Consider the following 11,979-nt stretch of genomic DNA (forward strand, 5'->3'; position numbering starts at 1 on the left):
AGACAGACAGACAGACAGATAGATACAGACAGACAGACAGACAGACAGACAGATACAGACAGACAGATACAGGCAGACAGACAGACAGACAGACAGATAGATACAGACAGACAGATACAGACAGACAGACAGACAGATATACAGCCAGACAGATAGACAGGCAATATAGACAAGGGACTTTGAAGAAAATGAAGGTTTCACTTTATTATCACGACATAATTCCCATCCATTCATGTTATTTCATAGTTTTACTGTCTAACTCCACTATTACTCTACAGCATGAAGCCAGTAATAGTACTGAATGGTTTTGAATGGTCCCAGGGACTGACTGCTGCAGTTGATGATGATGTCCTCGGGACGGATGTGGCGTTTCAGTTTGCCCATCTTAGGATGATCCCCGCGGCCACGGAACAGACCCGGCGGCTCGATCCGGAAGTTCCCGATGCGCTCCCTGTGATTGTCCATGACGCAGTATCCGTACTCCTGCAGAATGCACTCGTTCTCTTCTTTGATTTTCTGTAGAAACATGACAAATTGATCGACTGAATAATAGTTGAAATAGTTTCTGCGTGTGTGTGTGTTTGCGTAGATTCAGGTGCAGTGACACACTAACCTGTTTCTCCTCTTTTGACATCTGTTTTCTGGCCTCGGGTTGTGCTTTAAAGTACTCGTGCATCTCAGTGAAGTCACATTTCTTCAGCTCTGTGATCTTTGACTGTCATTTCCTTACAAGAAACATTTGTGAGACAATATTTCTGTAAGAACAATTTCAAACGTTTGCACATTTCCAGCTGCTGATAAAACTATTCCTTTAAAACTGGCATTTGTGACAGTATACTGACAGCAGTAATGTGTTGAAAAGTGTGTTACCTTCCTCCAATCTTTAAAGAAGTTCTTTCTAAATATGTCTTTAGTTGTGTACTCATGGTCAAGCATTTTTGCATAAAACGTGGCCACTTCCTCTGCGCCAGGGCTCAGTTTCATGGCCTTTCCTGTGGACCACATGATAATTATCTCAACATCTGAAGATATCCTCATCATACACCACAATATACACTCATCGTGCATGCTGACACTATTTCTTTTTTTAGAAATTGACTATTTGTGACATTTATTTTTGTCTTTTCTAATTAATAATTTATCTCTTTTAAAAAGCATACTAGGTAAACTGAACCTAAGTAAAAAAGTAATATATTTAAAATACATAAGTATAGTTCAAATCTATTAACATATTTACTGACATGTCGCTCAAGACTTTGGAGCGACATGTATTTTTTTTGGAGTATCACTTGTGTACAATGCACATTTCTTAATATTAAGCCTAAAATGTGTTTTAATGTCACTATTAATAAGGACTGTACGATCTTTGAATAATATCAGTATTTAAATGCAAGATATTTAAAGTGTACATGAAGTATACTTGCAATAGTTCCACTTTAGCACAATCACATATACTAAGCATATCTTTAGTTGGACTTCAGCACAATTAAAGTGCATTAAGTACAAAATTAGTTGTTCCAATTTAGAAGACTTTAAGTATACCAGCTTAGTATACCAAAAGTACAATTGCAGGGTATTTTTTATTAAACACAGAAATATGTAAATGTATCTGTAGTATACTTAGCATGAAATAAATGTATTTCAAATACATTTTAGCATATTTATTTTTCACTAGGGTATAAATGAAGGCATCTGGAATAAAAAAAAAAACCAAAAAATCCTCAGCGCTAAACATTTAACAGGCAACAGCACTTTTTACAGGCAAATTAACTTAACGTAATTGTATTGGTTGTAAAAAAACAACAACAAAAAAACATTATTGGTCAATCTGTAATGATTTTAGGATAGTACTGTCTGGTGTTTTTGAGCAGAATATGATAGCGGCCATGTGGCGGGGTCAAAGGTCAACACTCCTCACCATCATAATAAAACCTGATACGGTCTAGCATGCAGGGGTTCATATGGTGGGGGAAACACGGGCCCTTTATGCTCCAGAAACCTCCATTTGGAGCCATCTGTGCATTTCTCCTCTTCCCACCTGAGAAACAGAGGAAGACGCAGACAAACATCGCAGAAAGACAAGAAGGGAGAAACATTTACACAAGTACAGGTTCTGTCAGGACCACTATCGTCAAAGTGATAGATACTTAGCATAAAGTTTGGTATGGCGGTATGGTTCTGTTCTGGGCAAAAAAACTCCCTGCCCATCCATGCAGCCTGTCATGAATGAGCAGGGAGAGCAGCAATAATAACCCCCTAGGGTTAACAGAACAGAACAAGGCAGATATCATTAATGTACTCAATGATATTTAAGTGTAACACTTTATTCAAGATAAAGGAGTCTGATTAGCAAGGAATATCAGAAAGCTAAGTCCTGACTGTGGCGAAAGGAGGAGCTGGGGATGGAGGAGGGTAATTTGCTCCGAAGCAAGCTGAAAAGCTGCTGAATAATACTGAATTGAGCTTATATAGGAATGCTGCGATAGGTGTCGTATTCCTATAGGTAGATGTGATCAGCTGAGAATCAGCTGATGCAAGCTTGACTCACGTGACCTGCCAGGACTAACGCTAACGCTTAATTTTGTCTCAATTATGTCTCACCATTTCCACTTCTCCTCCGGCTCGTTTTTGGCTTTCTTCTTCCCTCCAGTGGAGTCTTTCTTGACCTCTTTGGTCCTCTTCTTTGGTTTCTTTTCCTGGACGGGTCAGATCTGACACGAGTAGCAATCCAAAGCCAAGTAGATAGTTCAGGAGAAAGAGTGATGCATACCTCCCTCTCTTCATAGTCACTGTCCTCCTGGTTACGTTTTTTCACTTTCTTCTCATTGTCCACTTTTACCTTTTCGGGTTTGTGTTCATACCTGCTTTACAAACAGAAATATTATGGGTTTAGCAAACTAGTTGCATGTGCTGTGGATGATGGGAATTGTTCCGTATTGCACATACTCGTCTTCATCCCGCTCTCTCTCTCTCTCTCTCGAATGTCTGATGGGGTGATGATAACCTTTGTCCTCTTCCACTTTAATTGACAGAGAGCTGAAACAAGACATAAGCCGTGGGACGCGTCATTTTAAATAACTTTTTTATTTTTATTACACCACAGGTCAAATTTATCCAACAGGCCTACAAAGATTACAAAGTGGTACAATTATCTTGGTACATATATAAAATAACAGACAATTAATATTTTCCAATGTGCAAATCAAAACACTGTGACTTATAAAAGAGGAACATCGCTTGTCTTACCTTACAAAGCCGTTCTCTTTATCTCGATATTTCCCATCAGAACTATGAAACTTCACAAAAATACAAAGACACACCCAAAGTAAGATTTATAACTGTTCAAACAGACACATTATTTCATTCATTATATTTTGTAACTGTCTGGCATGGCACAAATAAATCGACCTTTTCTTCTTTTTGCTTTTCTTTGTGCTTAAGCCGCTCTTGTTCTTTCTCTCGATGCTTCTTCTCAAAAGAGCTTCTGCGTTCACTGTAAAACAAACGAAAAAAGATGAGTTTCTGCTTTAGGACACTAGATCAATGAATCTCTGGTGATGACTAATGCCATTGAAACGGGCAGGACTGCAAACTCTTACAGCAGATCAATATGCCAAAGCTGGATAAAGAACAGAGGTCTGCGTACGAGGAGCAATGATGTTTACAAATCTTGAAAAAAATGGTCAAAATAACAGAAGTAATAAAAAGAACCGCCTGTTGCCGTTCTTTGAGTTTTCTCGCTCCTTGTCTCTCTTGTGCTCTTTGTGATTGTGTTCTCTGTCTTTTATGTTTGTGTGAATCTGAGCCAAAAACAATAAAGTGTCATAAAAGACCAGCGAGAAAACCAGACTTAGATTCAGAGATGCCATGAATCTCAATGAAATTCATAATAATTCATTTGAATAGTTTGCCCAAAAATGAAAATTTGCTGAAAACTGACTGACCCTCGGGCCATCCGAGATGTAGACGAGTTTGTTTCTTCAAATGTAGCATTGCATCATTTGCTCATCCTCTGCAGTGAATGGGTGCCGTCAGAATGAGAGTCCAAACAGTTGACAAACAAATTAAGTCTGTAGTTAGAGCCAGTTTTTTGCAGCTTAAGGGGCTTCGCAAGCTGAAAAGTTTTCTCAGTTTGAATGATTTAGAGGTTGTTACTCATGCATTCATTTCAACAAGGCTGGATTACTGTAACGCTCTTTATGCTGGAATTAACCAGTCTTCACTATCACGTTTACAGCTGATACAGAATGCTGCTGCTCGCTTTTTGACAGGGACAAAAAAGAGGGAGCATATTACCCGTGTTAGCTTCACTTCACTGGTTACCTGTTAAATTCAGATTTGATTTTAAGGTTTTAGTTTTTAAAGCACCTCATGGTCTTGCCCCAATTTACATTTCAGATCTTCTCCATTTCTTTTCTCCTGTGAGAACGCTTAGATCGTCTTTTCGGAAGTTATTGATTGTCCCAAAATCTCGTTTAAAATTTAAAGGGAACAGAGCTTTTTCAGTTCTTGGTCCTAGACTCTGGAACTCTTTGCCTTTATCCATCAGAGCATCCCCTACGTTATCTTCCTTTAAATAATCTCTTAAAACAAATCTTTTTTCACAGGCTTTTGCTTACCTTGAAAATACTGTTTTGCTTTGTTTCTGTTTCTTTCTTTGTTTGGTGATGTCTTGCATTACTTATTGTATTATTTAATGATTTCAAATTTTATATTGTCTTAATGCTTTTGTTAGTTGATTTTTCTGATGTTTTGGTTGTGGAGCACCTTGGTCAGCACTTGTTGCTTTTAAGGTGCTATATAAATAAACTTAACCTTGACCTTGATAAAACGTCACAATAATCCACGAGTAAGAAAAGCTGTGTTTGTATGAGAAACTCCATCATTAAGATGTTTTCAACTTCAAACTGTTGTTTCCAGCTAAAATATAATTGCTTTCTCCAGTGAAAAAGTCATCTTCAAATGCAGATTGAAAACAGTCCAGAACAGTTCAAAACTAGTGTGTGGGTGGATTTTGTTGTGAGACGACAACAGAAGTTTTTACAAACAAGACGCTTCTCAAGACACTAACTAGGGCTGGACCCTAATAGTCGACTAATCGTTAGTTGACCAGAAAAGGCTTGGTCGACCAAAATTTTATTAGTGACAAAACAATCCACATTGGAGAAGTCACGCAGATCGTTAACGGCTATGTGGCAATACATTTGCTCTTAAAATACTCCATCATTTTTGCTCATACAGATATGAGTAATACATCTTTCAAATCTGTAAAGACCTTACGTTTATTTGTGTGCATTCACAATAACAACAAAACAATGTGCTTTTGTAAAATAATGAAATCAAACATGATACGCTTTCTGCCGTCTCGGTCTCTGTGAACTCGAGTGCGAAACTCTGTGTATATCTTTACATTAAAATACATCTATAGAGAGTGAAATGTCTACTTTCAAATAAACCAATTCAACAAATATTCTCAGATTATGTAATCCGCATGAAACATGAATACAGGTGCAGCAGTACTGAGGAGTCAGTGTCGCCAAATTCATCTCTTAAACCCGAAACAAAGCAAGCACTAGTTTATCAGTGAATTATTAAAATGTTAATGCAGCCTCCTTACTGTTTTTCACTGACACATGCATAATCATTACTTCCACCGGTGTGCTGTGGCAAGCTTTATTCATGCGCTTGAGTGCATATTAGCCTACGTAGGCAATTAAAGGCTCATAATAATGATTTAAATGCTTTATTAATAAATGTGCGATTAGTCGACTAATGCTTAAAATGAACAACCACTAGTCGACCAGAAAAAGCCTTAGTCGAGGACAGCCCTAACATTAACTGATGGACTGGAGTGGTGTGGATTATTGTGATGTTTGTATCAGCTGTTTGGACTCTCATTCTGACGGCACCCATTCACTGCAGAGCATCCATTGCTGAGACACTGATGAAATGTTACATTTTGTTATTATAGGATTTTATTGCAATTCTTAACTAGCAATAAATACCAGAAAGGTACTTTGGTACCCTGTTGCACCACGTAAACACCATAGTATATGAATATGGTAATCACAGATTATGATAGCATATATTGAGTAAGTGCACCCATTACACTTAAGCTTTTGGACACTTTTAATTTATATTTTATTCATTTACACAGAAAAAACACGGACAAAATGAAAGATCAGTCTTTTGTATAGTCAGTTGTATATGCCTATTTTTTTGCAATTGTCTAGCAAGCCATGTCAATTAATAACGGATTAAATATTTATTTTTATTTATTGGTTTCAGTTGCGAAAACAAGCAATAAGCCTAGATGACATCATATAATTCAATTCTTCATCATGGAAAACAATAAATCAAACCATCTTTATCCTGGTCTTCCATTTCTGTAGCTTCTCAACCACATTACACCTAGCAAATTTCTCAATCAGAGACAAGGTTAGATTGAAACATCAACTCTGATGGACATAAATCATATTAATGTTAATTAATATATACTTACTGCAGTAAAACAGCACATCAGTGATCTGGTCATGTACAAACACATTCAATTCTTCATGTGCAACTTGCTTTTGTGCTACTGTATCATTTAAGAGCGCCTGAAAAATGTAAGACCACCATGAAACATGTAAAACGTGATGCTTTGGCAGTACACTAGATCGTGAAGCCAGTCGAATGACTGCATGGGGTTTGTCTGCCAGCTCCAAAAAACTCCCCTTTCAATGTCAAAAGACGCATCTTATCAGAACTACACCCAATTATATGTATACATCAAAATATTAATCTCTTACATTTACTTAACCCTCTAGTGCTCCTTGTGTGGAGGCCTTTTTTATTTCAATGAAAGGAATGTACTATATTTTAGTTTGATATTTTGAGTCACACTTTATTTTAAGGTCCAACTCTCGCTATTAACAAACCATTAACTATGACTTTTTCCTCAACAAACTCCTAATTTGCTGCTTATTAATAGTTAGTGAGGTAGATGGTAAGTTTAGGTGTTGGGTAGAGTTAGGGATGTAGAATATGGTCATACAGAACATATGCTTTATAAATACTGTAACGCGTGTTCTTCCTATATATGAGCGTCACAGTTCTTACCACGCTCTGGCTCGTGGGTTCTTGGCTTTGATCCAAGGAGGACACCAACAGGGAGCTCGGCAGATCATAACACTTGATTTATTAAACATGAAGAGGTAAACATCATGAATCAGCCACATCTGATTACACAGAGCGTGTCATCTCTCTCTCTACGCTCTCACAACTCTCTCGATCATTTTCTCCCGCGATCCTAATCGCGGGTCCCCGTTCTCGCGATATTACCTCTAGATCTTATTTAAAGTTATAGAACATTAATGTTAACCTTGAATTTAACTCCCTACATAATACTCCCTTACCCAACAAGAAATGTCCTCATTTCTAACACAACCCTTATACATATATGGCATAAACAAAATGTAGACATAAAAGTCCAAACAATATATTACCCAAAATCTGTATCAAAAGGACCAAAACGCACAAAGAGACGTTTAACAAAAATGCAACATAAATCACATAGGCCCATAAGGATTCAGTATATCAAGAAACTCTGCATTAATATTCCCATTGTTACATGAATTAACCCTGCACATAACAAAACCAAGTACAGAGAACATTTAACAATCAGTAAAGTGCAAAACCCTTCAAATGGGAAGGCAATCGACGTGCCCTGGGAAGCACATTCCGAGTGGACACTGGAGTACCAGGTGATTCAGAAACACCTGTTGACAGTCCAGCTTCAGGTGTGCTCCGTATTGGACTCAGTCCAGAGTCAGAGCCCTGCACATTTTCCATAGGGCAGGAAGGTTGTAGGGTCCTGGGCGGTTGCAATTGGGGGTGAGGTTGCAACTGAGGCAACGGTGGTGGTTCCAACAGAACCTGAGGTGTGGGGAGTCCCGGTGGCACAGGTGTAATGTGGGGTGGGAGGAGTCCAGACAAGGTGTTCAGAGTGGTCGGCTGAACAGTGGATGAAGGGGAGGTAGGGGTATGAGTGTTCTTTGGGTCAGTGATGTATGGTTTCATGCGATTGTAATGAATGAGTTTTGCTTTCGCATGAGGTCTAGATACATCCCGAACTTCAAAATTAACAGGGGTGGAACCACCAAAGAAGCATATTGGTTGCAAAACCTCATATGGGCCCACCCAACGTGGATACAGTTTGTTGTGGTGGTGGGCAGGATCATCCACTAAAACCAAGTCACCACTGTTATACGGAGTATACTTCAAATGACGATCATAGTTCAGGCGTTGTTGGTCTTGAGCTTTGTCTCGGAAAGCAGTTGCAGAACGATAAGCACAGGCCAGTCTCTTACGCAATTTGTTAACATATGCTGCTGGTGTGCCCGCTGTTGCTGAGCAGGAAGCATTATTGTCCAGGAGTAGTGTGTCCAAGGGAACGCGGGCTTCCCGGCCATGAGCCAGAAAGAAGGGTGTCAGTCTTGTGCTAGTGTGCTTAGTGGTGTTATAAGCCAATGCAACCTGCGCAAGGTGCTCATCCCACTCCGTACCGGAGTCAAAAAGATGTTTAGAAAGTTCATCTTTTAGAGTGCGATTAAAGCGCTCAACAGCTCCGTCACACTGAGCATGATAAGGGGACGTACGGAGCTTCTTGATTGACAACAAGTTACAAAGGTGCTTTATGAGGTCAGATTCAAACTGTCTGCCCTGATCCGAGTGTAGGGCCTCAGGGACACCGTGCTGTGGAATGTAGTGGTCAAATATACAACCTGCCACAGAGACAGCGGTCTGATCTTTTAATGGGTAGAGATTGACAAACTTGGTGTACAGGTCCATCATTACTAGTACATAGCGGTGACCCTTGGTTGAAATAGGCAACTCTGTTATGTCTGCGGCCACTATTTGGAATGGACGGTCAGGAGAGATAGGAATGAGTGGCGCCTGCGGTCGGGGCACAGGAGAACGCCGCGACTGGCAAGCCGTACATTGTGAGCAATGTTTGGCGATGTCTGTAGACATGTAAGGCCAGTAAAAAGACCGCATAGCTCTGTCCAATGTTTTGGCCAACCCATAATGACCCACTGATGGGTGTCCATGGACATGACTGAGTATTTCAGGAATCAATGATGTAGGAATGACTACCTGCAAGGTTGCGTAAGTGTCTGCATAACACCCCATTGTGAATGATGAGGAGACTAAACCAATATTATGATACCAAATTATATTTATGCAGTAGTTTTAATCCAGTTAATGAACATGAAAATGAAATTAATTATTTTTTTCAGAACCATTTAACCTTTTCAAATCATGTCGTTATTTATTTGTGTGTGTGTATTCTCGTAGCAAGTGCCAAAACTTTTATCAGGTTTATACCATTCCGATGAAGTAAAACATTCAAAAAAATAAAAAATAAAATAAATATTTGGTCAAAAATGACCGAAGAGCAAATGAGGGTTAAAAATAAGCATACTTTCCAAAAAACTACTAGAAATAGCTCAAATAATGTAACGTCCCATTTAATCATTGTTTAACATCAGTCCTAACTTGACTTCGGCTAATCTAACAGGCTTGAAATTAAACCGGAACTCAAAGTGACAAACAGATCAACTAAACAAAAACGCAACAAAAAAAAAGTGCTTTTTATTCCACGGTTTAAAGTGGGCAGTGTATATAGGCTTATGGGTGACCCGATAGCATCACTGTTCACCCCAATATACACACGTTTTTCAGGCAGTTTGAAGGAGTGTTTAGAGAGTAATATCAGCGTACAGGAGTTTCAACAGGGACTGTAAAGCAAGATAAGATGCATTTTGTGTCCACCTATATATCATTGGTCTCAAACTCAATTCCTGGAGGGCCCCAGCTCTGCACAGTTTAGCTCCAAATCACACCTGCTTGGAAGCTTCTAGTAATCCTGAAGACCTTGATTAGCTGGATCAGGCGTGTTTGATTAGGGTTGTAGCAAAACTGTGCAGAGATGTGGCCCTCCAGGAATTGAGTTTGAGACCAATGACCTATATACTGAATGATTACCATATTCATATAACCCAAACCATAGTATTACCATGGTAAACGCCAGGAAATATGACAGGTATACTACATGACAGCACTTTTATATTAATGTTACTAACCATAGTTTTGGCCAAACACCAGGGAGATACCACAGTTTTGCTATATGAGATATATATATATAGCAAAAGCTTCTTTCATATGACTGTATTATGACCAGCTGGGGTTTGGTGGGAACACATCTGCTTACCATAGTGAGCTAGTAGTGACAGTGCTGCACATTATCGTTATTAATGCTGCTGTCTCATAGAAATGCTGCTTATGTTCAGAGAAAAGAAGAAACACATTTATACAGCATTTGAAGATATTAGGTTACATGTCAATAACACCAACGCATACAATCAGAAGATATTCGCGCGTAAAGTTGGTGTCGGCGTCCATTTTTGCGTGCAATCTTAACTTTTCGTTTGTAAAGTTTACTGCAATCACGGAGCATGTTTATTGCGAATATATGCAGATGCGTCCTGCGAGAATGGTTCAATATAGAGAACATGCTAGAAAGTGGTACCTGGTGCGGTTTGCGTGCGGATCTCCACTCATGTTGAGACTCTGAGGATGAAGATGATGATGGAGTTAGCTGGGAATGATGAAGCCGTGACAGTCGTCGAGCAAAGTCTGACTGTGCCGCTACTTTGGAAAAACACGCGATTCATAACACTCTCCAAACCACAGTATTATGCAAACACAGTATTATTAACCTATATGTACCTGTAGTGTATTGTAGTATAATACACCCTATAGTTGTAGAAAACGTATTACAGTATTGGGTAAAGTAATTTGCTTGTATTACTATAGTTATATCACCACAGCAACTATAGCAGGGGTGGCAAACAGAGTTCAGCTCTAACCCTAACTAAAACTCATCTCTAGTAGCCCTTCAGACCTCATTCAGGTGTGTTTGATTAGGGTTGAAGCAAAACTCTGCAGGGCTGCGGCTCTCCAGGACCGACGTTCATCACCCCTGAACTATAGAATTACCACAACAAATTAATTCAACTCCAACTTTAATTATAAAGCACCTAATAAAACAACTTTTTTGGATGGATGGACGGGTTGTTTTTTCATATATTTACAGTCCCAGCGTCAGAGGAGACAACAGAGCAGTGATTTATTGATTTACTTACTGTATATTGCTGCTGCCACACAGATCTAAAATAAACAAGCGATTTATTTCCCAGCTGCTTACCTTCACAGACATAACCGACTGTATTGTAACTCGTCTGTTTTTAACAAACGTGTGTGAATGAGAACTTAGTTTAGTACTCATGCTGTGACAGCCGCTTTCTGTGCGTGTGCTTCAGATGTGTGCGCTCAGAAAACCTTATATCAGGAGTTTAAACTCATATGGTTTAAAACGCATGATTTCAGCGCGATAAACATAATCAGAACCAAAACAGATGTTTTAGCAGGTATGAGCTCTAAAGGCGCAGCTCTATTCTGGAAAAAGGGGGCGGGGAGCAGCAGCTCATTTGCATTTAAAGAAACAGGCCCGAAAAACAGCGTGTTTCTGCTTCCACTCAAAATAGACATTTTCAAAATGATATAATAAATGATCTGTGGAGTATTTAGAGCTGAAACTTCACAGACACATTCTGGGGACACCAGAGACTCATATTACATATTGTTAAAAGGGGCATAATAGGTCTCCTTTAAATTTCACTACTAGCTCAAAACCATAAAGGTCACAATCAAATTATTGTCCTCTGAATGATTCAGTCAAGCTCTACAATATTTTCCATTTGTCTACAAATTTTTTGAAAAAAAAAACAAAACTCCTCAAGACCCTCATGACAAAATGGCATAAGAATTTGGATTATCTAACTGAAATGTGACACTCCCAAATAATCCTACTCCAAAACACTCACTAGAATTAGTATAAAAACTTAATTTGTCTTACTCTTTTATTGAAGTAGT

General features: G+C 38.9%; 1 pseudogene; it reads right to left on the bottom strand.

Annotated features, from left to right (window-relative positions):
- Nucleotides 1-9,015, bottom strand: part of LOC107557478 (DNA topoisomerase 1-like) — a 19,090-nt pseudogene extending 10,075 nt beyond the window's left edge.
- Between the last annotated feature and the right edge of the window lie 2,964 nt (nucleotides 9,016-11,979).

The sequence above is a fragment of the Sinocyclocheilus grahami genome, unplaced genomic scaffold, assembly GCF_001515645.1.
Source record: "Sinocyclocheilus grahami isolate Dianchi unplaced genomic scaffold, SAMN03320097.WGS_v1.1 scaffold604.1, whole genome shotgun sequence".
Classification (NCBI taxonomy): domain Eukaryota; kingdom Metazoa; phylum Chordata; class Actinopteri; order Cypriniformes; family Cyprinidae; genus Sinocyclocheilus; species Sinocyclocheilus grahami.